Here is an 18,468-nt window from a genome sequence, read left to right on the forward strand (position 1 = left end):
CTAAGCTCTCTGTATGATACTTTCATAGGGTGTATACCGCTCTGTACAGGATATACAATGCAGAACAGAGTGACTTTCACCCCTGTGTTTTCATTCAGCGTGGATGCAGCCTTACAACCACATCACATGCTTGGAGCCCCTCATGGCTCTCCCTGCAGACCCGCCTGATCGGGAGCTCCCATCCAGCACCGGCTGCTTGGGGACACGCTGCGAGGAGAGAGCACCCACCCCCGAGGGAGCCCACCCGGCTCCCAGAGTCCTGGAAGCCGAGACCAGCAGGTATGAGCCCTGAGCTACCCCAGGGGCCGGGGTGACCCAGCCCCACGCAGGGCTGCAGCTTGCTGCCGCCCCCCGCCCCGCCGGGAGGACAGCCCCTGCCGCACGGGTACAGCCCCGCGCACATCCCCGGCGCGGCAGAGGCGAGTGTCGCTCCTGAGCACCTGCAGCGGCGGGACGGAGCTCCCACCCGCTGCCTGGTGGCGGGGCAGGGCTGGTGCAACCTCCCCCCGCCCCGGGGGCGGGAAGGCAGCAGCGCTGCCCGCAGGCGCGGCGCGCCCCGAAGCGGCTCAGCGCGGTGTGTGTCTGTTCTCCCCTCCCCGCCCCGCTGCCGCCGATAAATCCCACTGCCGGGGGGCAGCGCGGCACTTGGCGGTGCCGCTCTGTGGGTAGGTGGCGGGGCTTTGTCCGGCCTCCCCCCGCCACCGGGGCAGTGACCCCCGCCCAGGAGGCAGCAGGAGACCCTGTGGCCGGAGCGCAGGTGAGTGTGCCTGGGGCGGCGGAAGGAGAGCAGGGCGGTGGGGTGTCCCCGGGGGGCGGCGGCGGCGGTGGCGGCTACCTTGGCTGGCATCCCCCGCTGCTGCCCCGAAGCGATGAGCTGTAAGGGGGAAACCCGCTCCCGGATAGGCGGGCAGGCAGCAGGTTGCCGCCGTTGTAGTTACTCATGAGTTTCCTCCGTGAGCTTGAGGCGGTTCCCGTTGGCTCCCGGAGGTGTCCTTTCGGGCTGCGGGGCTCCCGGCGCGGGTTGCGGTGATGATGGGAAGCTCGGCTGCCCGGCGGGCATTCCTCCGAGCGCGGCTTATGGGAGTCCCGGTCAGCAAGGGGCTCTTCCCGGCTGGCATCCCCGCTGCGGAGGGTCGTCTGTAAAGTACCTCACCCTTTTTTCCAGTGAGGTTTCTGCCTTCTGCTTTCCCACACCTGGATGGGGCTTTGTGGTGAAATGATGCATGGAGTGTGGAAATAGTTACTGTAGGCACCCTACAAGGTAGATTTGCCTCTCACTTCAGGACTGGACCTCTGGGGGCATGAAATACAGCTGTTGAGCTGTCCATCTGCCTTATGCTCTAACATGTGCATCTGGTGGAATGGAGAGCCTTCATTGGCCATAGTTTGGGGATTCCTTCAATATACGTGTGTGTAGACAGAAATGGTGGGCAGATAGCGGGGCTACGTTTTACTGTTACTAACCTTGCACTCAAAGTACATTACTTGGGTTGACACTGCCTCTAAATAATGAGCAAAGCATAGGGTGTTTCATTTGCATTTATGTATATCCTAGTGGCTGGCAACCTTACTGAAAAGCTCCTTGAATTTTCAGTTTCAAAAGAAAGCTGGAATTGGTGTGCTATCATGCAGTCAAAAAACTGGGCTTCTAAGTTAAACCCTCCTCACCAAATCTGCAACTCCAACGATACAAGAAGTGCTCTACTTTCCCATAGGGAAATATGGAAGTACAGCTTCAACCCAGCAAAGTGCTTGTTGGATTCAAGTAAGGGCTTATGTGCTATGAGCTTCAGTGGAATTGCTCAGCAGCTGAAGACAAGGCTGAAGGCAAATGTGCTGCTGTGCTTTCCCAAACCAGGGCTTAAGTACTGCTCTGAGAAGCATCCAGTCCTATGAATCATGTTCATTCAAAAGTTTAGGATGGACTGAACTAGGAAAATCGTGGCCTGAGCAGCATTGCCAGCCCCCCTGCACAGAAAACTAGGAAAATCACCAGTGCTGTTGGTATTTCCTGTGATTTTTATGAGGTCTGTAGGTATGGAGCGAGTGTTCTTGACTTTGTCTTGAAGTGCAGGGTCACACCCTCGTAAGAGCTAGGAGCCCTCCGTGCCCATGGGCTGGTTTCAGGCTATCTTTGCATTCTAGTCATTTCAGACTTCGGGACTCAGGAGTGCAGCTCTTGCATGATCTGTCCTATTTTAAAAGACATCCAAACACAGAACCTCTTATTTGGTAAAACTATGATCTGCAATTCATTCACAAGCACCAAAACCATAGATGGAACCAGAGCACTTTCCAGCATTAAAAAAAAAAAAAAGAGAGAGAACATGATAACATTAAGATGTCTGAAGAGTGGTGTTTATTTCTAAATAGCTTGATTTTTCTGTAAGGTACTCTTTGATTCCCATGAGATTACAGAATGTTGTACTTAACTGCTCCCTGGTTTTCCTCTGCTGGCAAAGTCCTTTGCATTCTGAAATCATCTGTATCCTCGGGTGTCTTCCCTTTCTTTTCAGGAAGCAGATGAACATGCCTGTTTTAAGACTTCCAAGAAACATCAAGATGTACTTTTGCTTGTGTTAAATAGCAGCTTCAGGAGCATTCAGGCAGAGACTGTGTTGGTTTAGCACCTCTGAGCTTTAGCCTGTTGATGATGTGCTTCGAAGCTTTGCTGTTCTTTTCCTTTAAAACCCACCAGCTTCACCAAGTGGCCACCTAAAGGTAGTGGATACCAGCTTTAAATCTCATGTTTCTCCGATTCTGGTATTCCTACCGAAATCCAGTTGCCCCTTTCTGGCAATCGCAGGAGTATGTAGAAGGGGAACCTGGCAGTAGCACCTCTCCTGATTGGGGGGGTCAGATTTAGCATAACCTCCCTATAAGAGTGATATGTTTAAGATGTGAAGATCTCTTCTGGGTCACAGAGTAGCCTTTGATATTAAAAAGGGAGAAAAATATCTCAAAGCAAAGAGTGAGAAAAGCCTTAAATCAGTTCAAATCTATTTAAAGAGTCATTGGACAAACACTGGGAAAACACCATGGTAAAGAAAGCAGTCGCTTGGGCCAAACTCATCTCCATCTAATTACATTAAGTCTGCCAAACTAAGCCCTAGCACAGCTTGACTGAAAATACCATTCTGATTCTCCCTAATAAGGTGACCAGTATATTAAAAAGGCTGGCATCTATTCTCCACACACTCAAGCATGTAAATATGGCTGTTCATGAGCAGCCCTCATAAATTCAACGTGTTTGACCTGTGTAAAGTTCACCAGCTACCCAAGGACTTACTTCTGCAAACATCTGGCAGATTACCCCTTCTGAACCTTTTTACAGAGTTAATTTGGTGCTCTTGGCTGTCCTGGCAGTAATAAATATGGGGTCTGTGGAGGGCATTGTGATGGGAATTTCAATACAACTGAGGTGAAATGGAGATGTGAACTGCACAAGTGGGTTCAGGAAGGCCAAGTGGGAAGCATCATGCTGAGCTGAGAACAATCTGCTGCACAAATACAGAATGGGAAGCAGCTTCCCTGATAGCACTTCCACAGGAAAAAAAAAAGGCAGCTCTGTGCTCACAGAGCTGCACAAGGAGGACTGCACCCTACAAAACACATGGAGGGACTTGGTTCTGCAGTTCAGCATTGGTGAGGTCCTGGCTGGAGGACTTTGCCACACAGAATGTGTCCATTCAGTGTCAGCTGCCTGGTGAGAGTGCAGGGAAGGGTTTGAAAGTATTGTCTGAAGGAGATTAATTGGGTTCTTTAACCTGAAAAGTGAAGTGAAGCAGAACATGCTAATAGGCTGAAGATCTATAAAAGTGTGCTCCAAGAGGAAGGGAGTTATCCCTGTGCAGCCAGCACGGGCTCAAGCTGCTGTGCAACCACAGTGCTGCACTGCTGAGAAACTTCCCACTAGGAAAGTTTCTAAGGCTGAGTCACATTCACAGTAGTGGCTGTACTACTGCAAGGAGATACCTACAAAAGAATCACAGGGTGTTGTAAGGCATCCTGGCCTCTGGCAGGACTTTGCACAAGTGCTTTTCTAACAAGAGGCTCCTTCTAGAAGATGGTATTTTTTCCTTAGTCCCATAGGCAGCAAAGTCAGGTTGGGCAGAACTGTTTGTGGCTGTGAATTATTTAGAAATCCAAGGACGCTGATCAGCCCCAACATGTGGCTCCCCTGCTCGCACAGATCTACCCTTTTCATCTCTGTTCCGTCAAACCGGAATAGGTACAAGGAGCCAAAATGCTGAAATTAAGGCTACCCCCTGAAAGATGAGGCTTAGGTTTACACAAGGCAGTCACCAAGGCTGTGTCTGCTGCCTGGAGCTTCTGAATGCCAGTTACTCCTCTGTTGCCTGAAAGGATCCAGCCAGCTGTCAGCTTCTTGGCTGTGCAGAGTCTGCCTGCTGTCCCTGGACCTGCAGGGGAAGCTCCTCCTCACCCCACTGCTGGGGCCAGGGCACATGTCCACTCCTGTCTCTGCTCTGGACACAGCTCCCCACTGCCAAAGTTTCCTTCTCTGTCACCCATAAGCCCACTGCTGGCACTTCCCAAAGGGACCATGGAGTGCAGCCTTTCCCTGCCCAGTCCTACTCTTGCAGGAAGGCACAAAGGGACATCTCCACCAGGAGCAGGCAAGTGAAGTTTTAGGTCTGTTTCAGCAGCTCATAGCAAAATGGCCTCTGAGGGTCACCCATATCCTTCAAGGGGTCCATCTGGGAACCTAAAAAAGGAGGTTTTGTTAGCACCTCCATCCATGGTACAGCCATCATTCAATTTCTGCAGTACTCTCAGAAAGACACGCTGGTACAATAACAGAAGCTCACCAGCTATGATTTAAAAGCTAGGAAATGGCTAGCTTTTAAATAATAGTCCCCATTATTGCCACTCGGTTGTTACCACTGGAAGCCCTTTTCCTTCACACTTCTAGGCAAACACTATGGCTTCAGCCTGGAGTGTAACAACAGGCTGCACTGAGACCTCCAGCATCACCCTTGCAGATCTGTCTTTTGGCTGCAAGACTTCCCAGGTTTTAATGTCCTGGAGGGGCATCATGCTGACAGCTCCTAATTATGCTCATAGCTGATTTACCAGTTTGTGCTCATTTAAGAGCCAGAAGTCACAGAAGGCCAGGAAGGATCTCCCTCTGAACACGCATTGCAGATGAAGTGTCATCTCTTTGGGAGAGCCTTTCAGAGGAGAGGAGCAGCACCTATCCAGTTCCCTCAGTCAAACAGCCCTAGTCCCATTGAAGCCTACATGAGCCCTTGGTTCTTTCTCATCCTTCCAGATAGCCTCTTCATGCCTCTGGGTGTTTTTGCGGCTACCTGTGCTGTGACAGCATCTCACCGTTTTCCACTTTGTCCAGGGCCCAGATGCACTCGCCAGCTCCACATCCACCCTTTTTAATCTGTTTGGAAAGTAGATTTTGTTTTACATTTAGAGCACAGGCAGCAAAAGAAACAAAGATATTTATATAGCAAACAACCTACACATTTATTTACTTGCAGATTAACATATTTCTCTCCACAGGCTAAGTTAGATAGGTTTTCCCATTAAGGTATTATTGGCTCTGATTTACCTTTTTTTTCCCAGTCAAGCAGAGCAGGCTATTTGCTACCTTGGGGAACAATTGCTACCTGTCCTGCTGTTTCTCTTTTTCCTTTTAGTTTTTATTTTGAAATACCCATTTGAATACCCATTTCAAACTAGTAGGAGCGTTTAAATGTGGGCCTACACAGCAAAACACTCTTTTGGGACTGTGCTTCGTGGGTTGGGTCCTGTGCTGCTTCTGTCTCTGTGTGTCTTTCCTGTAGGAGAAGAATTTGAAGCCAAGCACATAAATTGAAAAACACTGTTCGGGAAGGATTTATGATCTTGGTTCATCAGGGATCCTTTATGTGGAATTGTTCCATGCCTGAAAACACTGACTTAGAGATTGCATGGAAATTGCCAGGATAATTCCACTATTTTGTGTTTCGCAGGCTTGAATGTTCTGTACCTTGCTTCAAGTGTTCTGTTGATGAAAATCTTTCTGTTTTCTTCTAGAGTTTTGTAGACAATTGAGCTGTAACTATGTCTTCCTGAATTGCAAACATGCAGTGACTGCCAGTCAAATAGGTAATATCTTAGTTTTGAAATGGACAGCTTCCCATTAACATCACCATGTTCTTGCAATAATACTCTTGAGTAGTAACATTTCTTGTATGTGTGAAGTTTCACATGAGAGGAAATACTTGGAGCTTAGCAAAATTGTATCTGTGCTGTGGTTTAACTTCACGTCCCAAAATAGCCAAGGGTGCAAAACCAAAGTTGGCTGCCCACTGAGACCTGGTCATGGTAATGAGTGATGGTAACACACAGGCACGATTCACACATTCATACGGTCATAATAAAATAGCAAAAAATAACTTGATTTTGATCCATTTACCCAGTCACCTCATTAATAGCACTGAAATAACAAAGTGCTTCTCAAACTGCTGAAGTAGGTTAGGTTCAGTAGTTAGCACCCGATTTGGAAGTTGAGTGAGGTCTGAAATGGGTCACACATACTTTTTTTTGCTAGATGTTTTCCAACTCATTCTGCCAAACTTCTGAGGGTCAGAGCAGCACTTGCTTGCTCCTGCTGGAGTGAAGTTGTCCAGCTGGATGTGTCCATGCACCCAGCTTTCTGATGCTGCTCACTGTGACAGATGTTGCTGTGTGGCTGCTCAGATGATTTTCTGTGTGATTCAAGTTTCCCGGAGTTGTGAGAGTCAAGTATCCACCTCTCTTTTTGCTGAGAGTAATGACTTTGTAGCTGTTACATTTCATAGGCTAGCACAGACTAGCCAAGCAGTCTTACACAGCTGTGAATATTTGATCAAGCTGCTTTGCACAGTGTGAGTGTGAATTCCATGCTGTTAGAGACAGCTAAAAATCAAATCGGTCATTATCTTCTTGAATTAAAAGCCCAGGTCATCACTGGGTTTTGTCTCTGGACTGAAACACAGATCTGAAAATCCTGTATAATTTGACAAATTATGTATACAGGGCTGGTACAGGTAGAGCACTCACCTGTGTTACAATTGCACTTTTTGTGCTGTTCACGCATGAGCATTTCTCTGGGCTGCATTTCACGCAGTGTGTGCTTGCTGAGTCTTGGGAGAGCTTTCAGGGGTATTAAAACACACAGTGTTCCTCTGAAGAACAGTGATCATCTTGTCCATATTTGCATTCCTCCCACAGGTCCTTGAAAAAGCTAACCCATGAGACACAGGGAGGGGGAGGTCTATTTGCTATTAGCTGTTTGAGCCTTTTGCAATTAGGAAACTTGTGATCTCCTTCTGTGGATGTTTTCCAGCTGTGTCAGGTAATGCATGAACACAAAACAAGTGCCCCTCTTACAGTGGAGAACAAAACAAACCAAAGAAAAGGAATAAATAGGAAATGATTCCATGATTCTATTATTCTAGTACAAGAAGTAGTTATTGAAAATCATTGTGATTTGTGTTCGGAGCCCAGTGTCAGGTATTTCATGGTTGGACTGCACAGCTTGGCTGAGCTTCAGTGGGATCTGGGGGAGTCCAAAATGTTGTGTTCTGTCTATGGGCAGGTACTACAATCATAATTGCTCCCACTTGTGGAGAAGTTTGGAACCAGGAATTGGAGAATCTTCTACATGCAATTTTTCTTACCATTATTAAAGAGGTAAAACAAGCCCTACATTTAACCTCTTGGATTTTGACAGTCTGTCCTGAAGAGTTTGAGGCAAACACAGACTCTTTTCTCTCTAGTAGATACGGAAGTGTCTGTGAAAGAGGGAGAAGTCTTCCATTAACAGCAAAAGTGCCAAATCTGCTTTGAAATCTTCTCATACTAAGCGGCATTTGTCACTTAGTGTAGTCCAATTGTCTCTTTGAAAAGAATACAATAGTGTCAAAATATCAGTTTTCTGTAACTGTTGTTTATTGGCTCTAGCTTATGATTTAACATACTAAGCTTAAAAGGAAATGCATGCTAAAAAGAGTAAAACTTTTTTATTTTCCTGAGTATTTGATAATAGAAGAACTATTTCCAAACACTTGGATTAAGGGAGAAAAAAAAAAAGGGGGAGGAAAATATTTACCATATCTCGTACAGGTGGGAAAACTAGATCATAAAGAAAACCAGATCAGCCACATACAAGGAGTTTCGGCACAGCTTGCTTTGAGGCAAGTTGGATCTGTGGCTGGGATTTACTGCTGGTGTTATTACTAACTTTCTTAGCTTGCTGTCAGAAAGCACTTCATGGGTGTTTGGAAACCTATAATCGCACCATTTCTGTTAACTGCTCCTGTTAATAAGTGCTAGCAGAGAACCCTGCCCATTGCTGCTGAAAAGCAGCCAAAAGAAAGGTGAGAATAGGTGAGAACACCCTGGCCGAGCCCTAGGGACTGCCAGGCTCAAGCGGGGAGCTGAGCTCAAGGCTCATACTCATAACGGTTTGCATTACCGGGAAAACTTAAATCTAGAGTACGGGTAAGTCCGGATGTGAGGTTCAGGGGAGAAGTAAGGACTTGGCCCGATCACAGTAGTATATTTGAAGAAAAAACTCACGAGAGTCCCTGCTTTCTAGGCAAATTTGCTTCTTGTGCTTTGGGGTTTTGTTCACATCCCTTAGGCACTGTAGATGCCCACCACAGCCGATAGATACCTGGGAACTGTTGAGAATATACAATTAATTAATAATATATTATCAGATAGGAGAGAAAATGTTCCTGAAGTGTCTTCCACACATTATTAAGGAGTGTAGCTTTTCTTAATCCCCCCCTTTTTTCTTTTTTTTTTCATTTTCTGGTTGCTGAAGGAGTTTTCTAGGGGAAAATGCTATTACTCTGTTTCCTTCATAGTTTGGGAAATTCAGCACATGTGCCTAGAGCTAAGTGCAGGCTCTTTCCCAACCTATTCAGATGTGACAGAGCTTTTGCATACCCTGCATCTGAAATCCAGGCTGTGTCACACTGAAGATGATCCTGTAGCTTTCCCTCATGAACAGTATACTAAGGCATTCATCACATTCTTCTGCTCACACTCAGTACCACTTTGTGAGGCTTCTGACCTGGGGACAAGCATCTCATTGCTCCCATGGCTGTATCCACCTTGGCTGTTCCTTGCCAGTGCTTCTGCCTGGGCATCAGAGGAGGGCTGGAAAACCCAGGGATTCAAAGAGTGGTTTCTGAGCAGCCAGAGCCAGGTGATGGAGAGAAAACAGAGTTTCCATTGTTGGCTAAAGCAGCTTCTTGAAAGTGAGTAACAACAAGTTGTATCCTCTTCTTATGCTTTAAAAGTGCCCCCAGGTACGACCAGCTCCTGTGCCCTGAGCAATTCAGTATAGGAATGGGGAGCTCAGGGCTTTCCCTCCCATGCAGTTGTGCTCTAGGACTTCCAGTTGAAAGGGAGCATGTAATAATATAATGGGAACACCAGCAAGAAGCAAATAATAGAGCTGTTACTGTACAATCGTTGGCGCTTGAACTTTGACTGTAAAATATAAAAGTAGGTAAAAATGCAGAGGCTAGCATTTTCTCCTCTTTTGGTTCAATTTTTACAGCACAGCTTAATTTGATCTCTTCTTTGTTTGATAGTGTATAGCACATTCTAATAAAATATTTAATAAGACATTCCCCTGAGGTTAAGAGCCACAGTAAAATAGTCCTTATTTATTGATAGATTTATACCCGAGAATCTTGCAAGCAGCAGACCGTGAGCTGTGTGATGATTTTAATGTGAGGGTGGCATTTTCATCAGCAAAATGCCCATTATTTCATAACCAGACTATTGTTTTCTAACCATGCACGCAAGGGGCGTTATTCAAGAGGGAAAAAAGATACAGTTATTTAAGAAATGGTACCCTGGGTGCATGTAGTATCTCTTTTCTGTGAGTTTAATTCATGATACTATTGATACCATAGTCTATTTTGAGAAAAATGTGTTTTCTCTGGAAGTAGTTTATAAAATTATATTTTTAAAATGTTATCTTCAGCAGGCAAAGCATGGAAGTAATTTCATTTTTACTATTTTAAGCGTAATGTTTTTACATTGATGATTCAACAAATACCTTAATGGATCCCTTAATAACCTTTAAGTAATTCCACTATCTAGTACAACAGTACCAATGATGATCTAATTTTGGGTCATATTAGATAGACTACTCTAAGCTGTTCCATGAGGCAAGAAATCCTGCTTGTGTGGTTCAATCTGTGTGCAGTACAAGACTGAACAGTACTGCAGGATCTTGAAAACTGGTAAATCTGAAATTTCACTTATGCTAGAATGTTTTTTTGGCAGATAGAGGTAAAAAAGCCCCAACAAACTAGCAAAACCAAATATTGGATGTCATAGGGCCAAAAGGAGCTTGAAATGTACAACATGTGTAAAAGTAGACCTTGGACAGTGAAGCCAGATGATGGTAAGACAATCATCAACAAGCCATGCCCATTGGTAAGTGCCACAGCCTGGTAATCCACCCATGCCTAACATGATGGAGTTAAATTGCCAAAATTTCCTTGATGGTTCCATGCATTTTTGCTCTGAAGCATCAACACATGGAGATCTAGCTAGTCATTGCTTCTTGCAGAACCAACATTGTCTTCAGAGATGTATCTGGACAATTGGCTGCTAGTAGATCTCCAAGATGGTGTCTCTACCTAATTCCTTTGGTCCCTCAAAATTTGTATTCAGTTTCTATTACATGCCTGTCAGGTGTGCTAGAAAATGGTACCCCAAACTTCTGATTTTGACAGCTCATTTAGGCATAAGTTTCCCTTGAAGCCATTTCAAGGATACTTTTGATTCTTCCCTATAAATTTGGGCAGATACTTTGGCATAGTTGCCTACTTCCAGTCACCCTCCAGTGTTAAACTTGTGCCAACGTCTGTCCCCAGGTACATTATCCTTTGCACTGAATTCACAAGTGCATGTGGATGTAGCCAGCACCTTTGGAAAGAACTGGAATGCTTCTGTTCATGTAGAGATCCCTACACCTTCACCTATAGACTCTTTCCCCAAATCAGTGTTGTACAGGCAAAGATAAATGTTTCCCATGACTACAAAAAACTTGCATTTTCCTGACATTTCAGGTGCCAGATAGAACCTAGGTGAGGAGAAGGCCTTGTCTTCTGGCACTGATGGGGATCAAATGTGAGCTTTGTTCTCCTACTGGCACCTGCAAACTCTGTTAATATCCTCATAGGTAGGAAATATTTAGCATCAGCTGTTTTTTGTTTTAGTGGGTTGTTGTTTTTTTTTAGTGGCTCCTACTTCAGTTACTAGAGAACATTGCTCTTATATGTACTGCTTCTGGGGCTACACCAGGTAAAGGGTCTAAGTTTGGCTGCGAGAGGAGTCCCGCTGGTGTACTTCAGTTGGACCAGCCCTTTTGTTCTAGTCTTGAGATTTCTCAGAGCAGTGAGTCCTTCCAGGTTACCCACATATAGGGCAAAGATCTGTCAGTTCCTTTTTTCTTATCACTCTCCAGAACTGTGATTTTGCTGGGGCTTTCAACTGTCCCAGTATCCCTTGAATGGGATTTTTCTCATTTTCCCCTAGTCCTGTGGTGCCTGATCACTGTTTATAGCAGTGGGCCACTCATCCCCAGGGGAAACTGCTCCTGGAAGCCCTGGGTAAGAGGAAACACAGGCGGCACGTCCAGACTGCTCTGGCTAACTGTGCTCCATGGAGGAGCCAGGTCACAACATCTCCTGAAGCCCAGAATGGCATTTCCAATGTGATTTGCATTCTGCATTTTTACAGCATCATGTAAGTGGCACATTCATGCTCTTCAAGGAGGCTGCCGAAACTCCTATGTTATTGTGGAGAACAATAAAATGTTTGATATCCCTCCTCCCAGCTCTCAGCAATTAAACTTCTTTCCTCTTTGCAATGTCAAATAGTTTGGCAGAGTTTTGGCAGAGGAGCATGTTATCTGAAATCTGTTCATCCAGTTTTTCTCTCGTTCTTTGCAACAAAATTGGGGAAGATGCACAACACTGTCAAGAAGCACTTTAGCAGAGTTAACAGAGTAGGGAAGAGCACTGGAACACTGCAGAGCTGCAGTAGTTGTGTAGATGTGCTAATCCACTCTGTTTCTAGCTGATGCTTTCTCTTGATGTTCTCAAAAAACTGAGCACGCACTCTTCTTGGAGCTTCAGAGCTATCAGGCGAAGACTCTCAGGGGAGGTAGTTAACTGCTTTCCTTCAGTCTATGAGCCAGGACCAAATAGAAACCTCTGCAGAAGCAGTATGAAAGCTGGAGAGAGAGCACATTCTCCCTGTCATGAGCTAATGGCAGTGAGGCAGAAGGGAAATTTCCTGCTAACAAGCAGAGCCATCCTTCCTCTGAGCTCCCAGTTTTAGCCCCATGCATCTCTCCACTGCTACCATGAAGGAGTGTGGGGGTCGGATCCTTCTCTCCCTGTCCTCACAGCGTGTGGCCAAACCAGCAGCCACCATGAGACACCCTGCTCCCTGGATGCTCACTTTCTTCTAACTGGATGCTCTTTAAAAATGAGTTATAAAAGACCGTCCAGAATGCTTATGATTTAAGGACATCAAATTCAGTTATTGTAAATTCTGGCATGTCTGATTTTGCTATTTCAATCAATTCCCAGCAGAAATTAAGCAGAGGAGCTGGGATTCAGATGTTTGATGTTAATGGGATTGCTCAGGTATTGAAGCAATGAAAATATGGAAAGTTATTCCTAGGAGAAAAAGTAGTTAGTCCCTTTCACATCTTCAGTTGACACTAGCATTAGTATCAATTCTTCTCTGTTGGGAACATTAAGTCTTAACAAGGTTCACTATAATATCATCCTTTCTCAGTAGTGATCAAGAGAGAGAAGGCCTCTCCAAATCATTGGCTTGATGCCTTGAGATTTTTAACATTTAGGCCTCACACTTATCAGGGGATACTTTGCATTGACTTCAGCACCTGAACAGTTCCAGTTTCCAATACTCAAGTGTCTGCAAATCAACTTTTTTTTTTTAACTTAGTTTTAACTCTCTCCCTCCCCTTCCCCCCACTTTTTTTTGTTTGTTGGGGGGGTGGGGGGGCAAGAATCTGCAGATAAAATGAGCACTGTTTCCAAGCTATGAGGTATTATTACAAGTGAAGTTAAAATCCTCAGGGTGGAGAAACATGTCAAAATAATCTGGCAAAGCTGTGAAACTAGGGTCTCAGGGAGGAAGGGCAGCTCCACTGTGCTGCTTTCAGCTTTACAGGAAACCGTGGCAGCTCTGGGTCTCAGCTCCTGCAGGTTGCACAAATTCTTCTGTGCAGAGCACCCTTTCCGAGGCGGTTTCCAAAGGTGTAAAGCTGTCAAACTCTAAACTCTTCAGGTGCAAAATACTAGGGCTGGTGTCCTAGTGGACAGTATTACTGGGGAGTATAATAGAGCTTGGTGCAGTCTATGCCATTTGGTTTTCCCAAGCCAAGGACGTCCTTCCTCCACACCATCGTTCATGGCATAACATCACAGCCAGTTCCCCTGTGCAGAGGTCACGCCTTTGCTTAGTTTCTAACCCTGGTTCTCCATCTTCCATTTCACCATCTATAATCCAGAAATCCCATCTCAAATGTAACACCATGTGTTTGAGATTGTTGACACGTGGTTAAGGAGATTGAGATGTACAACTGTGTGACTAAATCCCCTAGATAGGTTTGATAATCAGCCTTTATGCACAGCTCCAAGTTATTTTGAATGGCTGAAAATAACCAGAAAATAAATAAATAAATAAACTGTAAGTGACCTCCTTTCCTGTGCTTCCAGATTGGGATATCGTGTGGGTAAACAACTCTGAATAAAGCTGTTCTGAATTAAATAAATGACTGGCTTTGGTGGGTATAATACAAGGCAGGCAATAAGAGCTATTTAAAATCCTATCAAGATGTTGAAGTCCTTATCCTGAATGCAGGGGGACTGGTGTGCATTGCCTCCAGCAGCACACCTGGATGTGGCAGCTGTCTCACAGACCACCGTACCCTGATGTGGCCTGTTTCATGCCTACCTGCACTTGCCATTCAGGCATCCAGGGCAGTTTGCCAGCTCCCTGCTCAAGGGACATACTGGGATGCAGTGGGCTAAAATTAAATCTCTGTTGTTACAGTGAGACAAAGCTTAGTGAGGGCATGACTGCCACAGCAGGACAACAGCTTCAGCTTCCAAGGCCTCTAGAAGGGTTATGAAGTTTGGCTTTTTTGAAGGACTCCTAAAAACTGTTGGATTCAGCAGGGAAACTGTGCTGCCTCTGCAAAAGCAAAGGGCTCCTTGTGGAGACATTTGCTACTGTCTGCTTTAGTATGCAGCCAACCTAGTTGTCATAGGGCCTTAGCTGAAAATGAAAAGGCATGTTTGAAGTCAGTGGTACTGAATACTTTAACTTCATTATTTGAAGCATTTGTGATAGTTGTATTGTAACCCTAATTTCGACTGATGAGGTTTTTGAAAATGGTTAACAATTATAGGTCAGCTTTGAGATGTAAGCATCTTAGCATTTGTTGTAAAAGCTTGTTAAAAGTAATCTGTGTCTTATTTACCCTGTCACCATATCATTTCATGTGCTAATGTACTGGGAATGTCAAGCTGTGCTGACAATGGCAGAGCTTTCCTTCTACTCATTTTTATTTCTGTGCAAATATAATTAAGGCAAGAAGTGTCATAGGGGTGCCTGATCACATGCAGGCATTAAATTAGCTCCCTTTTTGCCTCCTAAGGCAAGCAGACCCAGCACTGCAAGGTCTCTGGGAAAGACCCATGGCTTGTGTCTGTTAAGACAGCATCTTGCATGCTTGGTCTCTGAGCCCTCACCCATGCTGGCTGTATGCAGGCAATTGTTAAGGGTGATTAAGTGGGAAATAGATACGCGTTTCATCTTCAGCATGGGAACAGCCCCAGCAGCTGCCTCTGGAATTACTGTCGTATTTCACATTAGGCTTGTGCTTCCAACTTCTGAATTTAGGTTTATATTGCAGCAAGACTCCAACAAACATGGAGTCTCTGGAAAACTGGAAGTGGGGGCTTTGGGACTTATTCTTCCAGAATTTGGGGGGGAATGCAAATCTTCCACTAGCTGCCAAGAGTTCTGTATTAGACCTCTGAAACGTAGACCTCTGTATGGAGCCATATCAAGAGGATGTGCCTGCATGTCTGTGAAGTGGAGGCAGTGTGACAGCAAAGCTTCCATGTAGCACAGGAAGAGTATACAAGGGCACACTGAAGACATCCGGGATGCAGGTGAGGACAATCTTTGGACAGAATTATATCTTAAAAGCAATTTTGAAATTCTGCTGGTCATTCTTTAAAGGCCACAGGGAACTAGCAGTATTTGATGGGGCTCTACCTGGGCATGAGGCACCCAAAGGGCAACTTCATTCATCTGCTGAAGGCTTCAGTGTGGTTAGAGACCCGGACACTCTGATAAAGGGTGACTTGATCCCGATACCGAACAAGCAATCATTTGCGTTACTCTCTCCATACAGATGGAGTAATTTAGGCAGTGACCCATGCATGCCGATGACCCCTACAAACCAGATTGCTTTTCATTCAGTACCCAAGAGTGGTTTCAGATGCCTGGTATAAGACCTTTTCAGATAAGGAGCCTACAGGGACTTGGCCAAACCACTCCATCACTACATCATATAACTTGATACATATAATTTGAAGCATATAATTTGACACTGTGTAATCCATCAGAGTTCATCTATCTCAACTGAAAATGACCTTGTACATGAATAGATGAAATTCTAATTCTGTCCCATTTTCTAGTTCCACTGTTCCCATAAATTAAACGTGTTCAGTAGAAGATTGGGGGAATATATAAGTGAAATGAATCAGCTCTCTGCCCTTTTAGACTGACAGAAGATTGTATCAGACTACAACTAAGAAGTAGTCATAACTTGTGAGTTACAAAAGATCCTATGGTGAACACAATTAGAAAAAGAGATATAACAGTATATTTTCTATGTATGTTGGAGCTGCAGGCACACACTGAAGTGTCAATAACTTGAAGCAAGAGTGGCTGCTGTTGTTGCTCTTTTTTTGGTTTATTTTCAGACTACTCCAACTTCTTGTGCAAAATAGTTTGAACAGCTTCCAGCTTTGAGGAAATAAGTAGGCAAAATTTACCGCTATAAACACATATTCAAGAGGAGGACAGTGTAATTCTCTGCACTAATCACTGCCAGCCTACTGTGAATTGTCAGTATCACTGAGGGATGTACATAGTGTCTGAAAAAACATTGGGGTTCTGTTGTTTATATGGCTTTTTTCGCACTAGTTTCACGGTTTTAAGCGGAGTATCAGGTACAGTTGTCTTGCAACAGTTTGAGCAGAGAGATGGTCTGGAATAATAAGTCAACACGACAATGCTGCACAGGGGTGCAGGAGTGAAGATAAGAGAAGCCATAGTAACAACAGTAGTATAGCAGCATCATTAACCTTCTTTTTTTTTTTTTTCCTTTTCTACACTAAATTTTCCACAGACAAGAGCGCTGGTAATTTTAACTTTGATTGAGAACTGCTATTATCCACTCACAGCATGTGGGAGCAAACAGGCACTTGGATAAATCACAAAGAAGAAAACCGCTTAGCATGCTGCTTTCCTCAATAACACCTTTTTCTGAAGGTGCAGGCTGAGTGCTGTGGGGAGAGTGTGTGTGAAGAAAAAAGCAAGGCTGCAACACCCCACTGAAGCGTGCTGAGGGTCAGCCCCTCTCATAGAAGGTCACGTTTGACTTAGAAGGTATTCTGATATGTTTAAAAAATTTAAGTAATTAAATAACTCAGTGAATGAAAGCCATCAGGATTCTAATGCAGTGTTAATGAGGTCTTTCAGGAATTGTGAAGATCAGTTTCCTCAGTGACAGAGTGGCAGCCATTAGCAAGCTCATTCAAGAGTAATCATCCATCAAAGGTGAGTGCCTGCACATCCAGGATGCAGAGGAGCTTGAGGAGCAGGACATACATTCCTGCTTGCAGCGGCTGCAGTGGGACACCCCTAAATTGCCTCATTTTCCTCCTGCAGGCACTCAGCCCAGGGCTGTGTTTGCTGCCTCTCAGGAGTGGATGGAGTGGGCTGACTCCACCAGCGTGAGTACAGAGGAGGTCGTCTCCTCCACAGCCAGCGCTGCTTCAGGTGAGAGGAAACTCAAACTGATGTGAAACGTGGAGTACCTCTCACATGGTCATTGAGAAGAAGACTTGCTGGACAGCCTCTATGAAAACTCAACACTGTTTTGGATTGGAATTTCCTACTGAGCACGCCAGCAGTGCTGCCATGGCAAAAGACAAGCAAGAGTAAGGGCTACAGCTGCTCCTCTGACATTGCTGGTACAGTTTCTAGAATAAATTTCCAGCTCCTACCAACTCCTGCTTCTACGCCAAGAAAAGGACCTGAACTGGAGGAGGTTTGGCACTTCATCTGTGATGGGTAGAATCCAGCAATAAATTATTCCACTATGAAGGCCTAATACAGTTAATAGAGCATATAAAGCTGTCTACTGTGTTTCATCATATTTAATTTGCTGCAGCAACCTGCAGCCATCCAAGTTGTTTCATTCTCCCTTTTACAACCCTCCGATGCCCTGAGAGATGATCTCCCAGCTCAGGAATCCCTGTGTTACCAGCAACTCTGCATCAGCAGAGCACTGCAATGCCTTCAGAGCATTCAGCTGCTTCTTACCCTAAAGCATGGCCCCAAGACACATCATCGTGTCATGCTTTGTGGTTTATGAGAGATGTGGTTGCCTGGCCCAGCAGCCTCCTGTGCTGCCTGTACCCTGTGATAGTGCTTAGCGAGAGAGCAGTGACCTGCTGGTCTCCCCCCACCCATGGGATGGTAGAACTTTGCTTCTCACAAGGGTTGGGACATTACAGAGTCCAGCTTATGCCTCCTAGCCTTTGGTCAGATGGGGTCTCACGCCACAGCATGTCACACATGGCTGTGACAAAACATGGATGTTGGGATGAAGGTTAGCCACCTGCAAGCATGTTGTGCCATGTGAGGGATCATGTGAAATGATTATTCAGGAAATTGCAGGAGCTGTTGGGAAAGAGAGCAGCTGAGACTTTACCATTGCCACCAAGGATGCTGCAGCTGGAGACAAGGGAGAACAGGGGACTGGCAATCAGAGTCCGCCTCTAAATCTCCCATCTTCTTCCTCAGTGTGTTTGGATGATGCAGGGCTGGAATAAACTCCAGGCAGAAGGTTGCTGTACCTTGAACCTTCTGGGGCAGTCCTTAGCAAGACAGGGCAGACTATGTTCCTTGAGCTCTGGAGCAGAGGTGCTGATGGTATGGTACGTTTGAGCAAGACTCAAGAGAGAATGTGTTGGTTTCTCCCAGTTTCTACTTAGGTTGTTGATACAATCCCTTTAATAAAAAACAGTGATTCCTTGCCCAGTCCCATTGATCCCCAGCATGGCTAGAGAACTCCTGTGAAGGACAGCC

General features: G+C 45.2%; 1 long non-coding RNA gene across 1 annotated transcript; it reads left to right on the top strand.

Annotated features, from left to right (window-relative positions):
* The first annotated feature begins 589 nt into the window (after window positions 1–589).
* LOC133221109 (uncharacterized) lies at window positions 590–17,510 on the top strand. The gene is made up of 4 exons (XR_009727898.1): window positions 590–757; window positions 16,502–16,761; window positions 16,855–16,932; window positions 17,044–17,510. It is a non-coding gene; the product is annotated as an uncharacterized LOC133221109 (long non-coding RNA).
* Window positions 17,511–18,468: the final 958 nt, after the last annotated feature.

This window comes from Neopsephotus bourkii, unplaced genomic scaffold (genome assembly GCF_033783945.1).
Source record: "Neopsephotus bourkii isolate Nb327-2 ecotype Australia unplaced genomic scaffold, CSIRO-AGI_Nbou_v1 NB_1511, whole genome shotgun sequence".
In the NCBI taxonomy this organism is placed as follows: Eukaryota; Metazoa; Chordata; class Aves; order Psittaciformes; family Psittacidae; genus Neopsephotus; species Neopsephotus bourkii.